This window comes from Nanorana parkeri, unplaced genomic scaffold (assembly GCF_000935625.1).
Source record: "Nanorana parkeri isolate BGI_ZX_2015 unplaced genomic scaffold, ASM93562v1 scaffold763, whole genome shotgun sequence".
Taxonomy (NCBI): Eukaryota; Metazoa; Chordata; class Amphibia; order Anura; family Dicroglossidae; genus Nanorana; species Nanorana parkeri.
The window spans coordinates 802,043-807,271 of NW_017307031.1; positions in this window are offsets into that span (position 1 = coordinate 802,043).

Below are 5,229 nucleotides of genomic sequence, written 5' to 3' on the forward strand. Positions count from 1 at the left end.
ACATGAGCTAGGACAATAGCAATATTGCAATATATAGATTCTAGGGCTGTGTAAATTAAAGATTAATTTCTCGATTAATCGTTAAACTTTTTGATCGATTCAAATTATTTTGATCGCTAATGAAAACACTCACCTCTACGCCGGCTTCTGTGAGTCCCGTCGGCGAATCCAGTGACGTCACGGACATCGACGTCACCGGACTCCTCCCCCCTTCCCCAAGTGGCTCCGTCGGCTAACGAAGGGAAGGGGGGAGGAGTAAGGTGACGTCGATGTCCGTGACGGCTAACGAATGGAAGGAGGGAGGAGTCCGGTGACGTCGATGTCCGTGATGTCACCGGACTCCTCCCCCTCTTCGTTAGCCGACAGAGCCCCTTGGGCCGGTGAGTTTGCCCAAGAAACTTTCTACACGAGCGCCAGCCAAGGCATTGCCCTATACACATACCCTAATCCAGCACGTTATTATTCTGAGTTGCCCCACTCAAGCGGCGGCCATATTGAGTGGGGCAACTCAGAATAATAACGTGCTGGATTAGTGTGATCCTAGTTCATTTTATTACTTCATTGCTGTGCTGTATGTGTATAGGCCAATGTAGTTGGATCTGTATGTGCGTTATAATTAATCGAAATGAATCGATGAAATTTTTTTTTGATGAATCGAACACGAACATTTTAATCATTACCAGCCCTAAAAAATGGTCCGTAAGGTTGTCCTATAGGATCTATGAGCTGGGAAGCCTACTGCTAAGTGCTCTAGGAGTCCGACAGTAATCTGCTCTTGACGAGCACTATATAGGCATGTGTTGATATAGGCATGTGTTGATATAAGCATGTGTTGATAGAGGCATGTGTTGACGCTCCTCGTTAGTCACTTTTCCGTGCCAGACAGCCAGACAGAGAGCAGAAGCTATCTCGAAGAGCGTGAATATCCTGTAATGTGCTGAGCTGGAAAAGAAACCCACTGGAAGTAAGGTTCAGAGGTAAGTTCATGAAGCTTGCCCTGTGTTTGCTCTCATGGATCTGTAGTGCTTTGGTGATTGCATAGCCCAGGGGGTCCTTGGCACTTTTACAGCTTGCCTGTATAGGAACAGAGAAGACTTTGCACAGAAGAGGACTGGCCGGGGGACCCGGGGGAGATTTACACCCCAAGACAGTACCAATAATAGAAGTTGGGTGGGTGTCCCTGAGTGGAGATACTTCACTGTTCAGACCTTAGAGCGGAACACGCAGTCAGTAATGTACTGGGTGTTATATAGCCACCTGCTCCTTATTCAGGCCTGTGATTAAAGTCTAGTCATCAAATTCCTTCATGGCTATATGATCATCTGAACAAATATTAAGAGCCGCGCAGGAACTTGATGTTGATTGATGTGAAAAGATGTGTCCCAATAAACCATGTCTTTTTAGAACATCCACAACTATGGTCACCAATCATTGTGGCACCAAAGCACACTTTGTGTGGCACTCTCATTTTAGCCCACAGAAATCTGTCCCTACAATGAAAGGGCTAGTTGGTTGTTTTAGATTCTCCGCTGGTTGTACAGCATTATAGTGGCTGCATGGATTTTGCAGTTTTGTTGTGGTGACTGCAGGGGGTGGGGATGTAAAGAAAAGGCCCTTTTATCAATGGTCAGTATTAGGGATGCTCCGATACCGATACAAGCATCGGTATCGGCGGTGATACCGAGTATTTGCATGAGAGCATGGGGGCTGGGCACAAAATGCTGTTTAACCACCTTCCGTCCATGGCCGTTTGTGAACGGCCGGATGGGAGTCTGCTAGGAGCGGGAGGGCGTCTTAAGACGTCCTGCCCCTCCCCCCTCTCGTGTGCGCCCTGTGAGCATGTAACAGGGCGCCCTGTGTGCGCCCTGTTTACATACAAGCGATCAGGCGTCTCTAGAGACGCCCGATCGCTTGCAGGAGCTGCGGGTGTGCGGCCTCCCCCCGTACCTATGTCCCGCCGTCTCCTCGTCGCCGCTGCCGGTCCGTGATCCGATGTGGCCGGTGCGGCTGGGACCGGCACGGCGACGCTCTAACAGCAGATCAAAGGGAGATCATTACTCGATTTCCCTTTGATCTCTCTTCCTGTCCCCGAATGCAGGAAGTGATGTATATTACATCACTTCCTGCATTCAGTGTCACTCTCCGGTGCAGAACACCGGAAAGAAGCTGATGGAGCAGATCTGTGCTTCATCAGCTTCTTTGGGGGTCCTTAGGTGACATCAGAGGTCTTGGAGACCCCTGATGTCTCCATAAAGAGGACCTGTTTGGTGAACTGGCTATTACATAGGGGATTTCTTAATCCCCTATGTTATAGCAATAAAGTTGTCTAAAAAAAGTTAAAAAAAAAATTACAGCATTAAAAAAATAAAGAAGCTAAAAAAAATATTCACAAATAATAATTAAAAAAAAATAACACAAAAAATGTTTTAAAGTCCCCCGCCCCCCCACATACACATGCAAACATGCGTCGGGTGTGCCTATGTACGAAAACGACGATTGCGCGTATTATGCAGCACATTATGCAGTCACATATCGCCGCGAACGTCGGAGTGAGAGCGATAATTCTCGGGCCATCAATCACTGATAACACTAAACTGATGAGCAATGGTCAATTTTGGTTGCGGTCGTTTTCTGCGATTTTGCGGGTGCACGCATTTTTAAAGGTTGACATGTTTAGTGTCTATTTACCCGACGCGACCCCGACTTTTATATTATACCAAAAAATTGGGGTGAAAATAAATGTTTCATAACATTTTATAGGGAAACATGTTTTTTTTCAAAATTTAGGGTACTTTTTTTTTATATAGTAAAAAATAAAAACCCAAGTGGTGATTAAATACCACCAAAAGAAAGCTCTATGTGTCCCCAAAAAATGGTATGAAATTCGTATCAGTACAGCGTTGCATGACGGAATAAACGTCAGTCAAAGTACCGCAGTGCTGAATACTGAAAAATGGCCTGGCCAGGAAGGGGGTGAAACACCCCAGTCTTCAAGTGGTTAACTGCATATAATATTTTTTTAAAGACATTAAATAAATAAATAACTATGTAGATATTGCTAACTAAGAGTTGCTTTAGAAAAAATGTGACCTGTCCCTTTAAGAAAAGTATCGGTAATTGGTATCGGTGAGCACTTGAAAAAAAGTATCGGTACTCGTACCCCCTACATTGGTGATCAGTGTCCAGCCTGTTTAAATTGGTGGTCTGTGGAGAAGTGCATTGGGGGGTCGATGGAAATGTACTCCCTTATATTGTTGTTTGTTGTGAAGTTCTCTTGCATTGTTGGTCAGTGGGAAAGGTGACTCCTTGCATTGGTGGTCTGTGGGAGAAGGATCCAATACAGAAGGAAAAAAGCCCCATTTGCATTGCACTCAGTGAAAACAATAGCTCTTATATTGGGCGACAGAGGGAAGAATTCCCATCCCTACACACGAAAAAATATCAACTATTGGTGGCTTTTCTTACTTAATAGTCAGAGAAGCCTTTGATAGAGTGAATTGGTCATGGCTATCATCGGTAATGTCACGTATGGGTTTTTCTGGAGTTCCGACACTGCTGGCTCTGTCCAGTGACCATTGTGCTGGAGCACTGCACCAATGCACCACTGTTCACTGCTCAAGCAACCATTGGCAGCATCTGGAGACATTCTAGTTGAGAAAAACTTTTCTAGGAATTTGAAAAGGAGATGAGCTAGAACAGGCGTGCCCATAAGGTTGATCGTGATTTACCAGTTGCTCGCAAAGCTAATGCTGGGTCGACTCTGTGACGGACCTCCGTACTCAGGATGAGTATGTCCGCCGCTGTCTTCTTCCTTGCTGAGGAGATCTTGCAACCTGAAGATCCTTAGCTCCCAGTTTCCCCAGTCACTAGTCGAGGCTCGAGTGTAGGTGAAACAAACTCTGATTTATTGAGAAACTGCACAAACCTTTATACAGCAAGTGATGAAATCAGAATATAATCCCATCACATCCCCCTCCCCCTCCCAGACAATTGGTCTGCTCAACACCACAGGTGTCCACCTGCTAACGAACTCCAGCAGCCATAGCAGGAGCCTGGCCAGAATGTCATTGTTCTGAGCTCCCTCAGAGAACAATGGGAGATAACGAGGGATGGTGCTGATAGTCTTTCCATAACCAGGTCACACAGCATAACGCACTCAAACACAACTCAATACCAATACACATTTAACTTATAAACTGATCACCATGTCGTCACAGACTCCCTCTCCTGATCTCACTCCTACTCTGCTAGTGTGGCTGAATGTGTCAGACGCTGAAGCATCCGACACATTCAACCCGTCCCTCTGTGCCTACAGTGTCCAATAAATTTTGCCCAGAGACATTTGGCCCGCCCCTCCCAGCCCGCAGCTTTGGTCACATTAGGACAGCCCCTCCCAGCCCGCAGTGTCAGAGACATTTTGCCAGCCCCTTACAGCCCGCAGCATTGGACACATTGGGCCTGCCCCTTCCAGCCTGCAGTGTCGGACACATTGGGACCACCCCTCCCAGCCTGCAGTGTCGGACACATTGGGACCACCCCTCCCAGCCTGCAGTGTCGGACACATTGGGACTACCCCTCCCTGCCTGCAGTGTCGGACACACCAGCGCACCTGAAGAGCCGGGAGAGCCAGGAAGCAGGTAGTGTTACTACTGGCTACCTAAGTTATAGTCCAGGCATGCACACACATGTATGCAGTGTTTTATGTGTCTGACTAATCCCACTTTCTCAGTCACAATGAAGGAAAAATGATTGGCTGTGTAGTATATTATATCAACCCCCCTTTAGGGCTTGTTCACACCAATTACAGTGCGTTCCAGCGCGGTGAGCTGCTGGAATGCACTGTATTGAATACTAAACTCCCCCTGTGTTCTGGGGCGGGATGGGGCCGGTCCAGTGCGATCGCCAAAAAATGCTGCATGCACTGTTTTTTGAGATTGCACTCTATCGGAATGCAGGCATTGTTGTGCCACGTGTTCTAGTGCAGATGATTCCACTGCGGGCGAGGGGAGAGGTTGGCTGCAGGACCATTTAGTTGAATGCACCACCATGCCCCCTCCCGCCCCAGAACGCAAGGGGGAGTTTAGTATGCGATATAGTGCGTTCCAGTGGAACACACTGTAATTGGTGTAAACACGCCCTTACAGTGACTACTATAATAAGATTCTAAATACCTGAGTCCCAGTAAGCATTTGAATGTGTTCATTTTTCAAATACGGGGGGGGGGGGGCT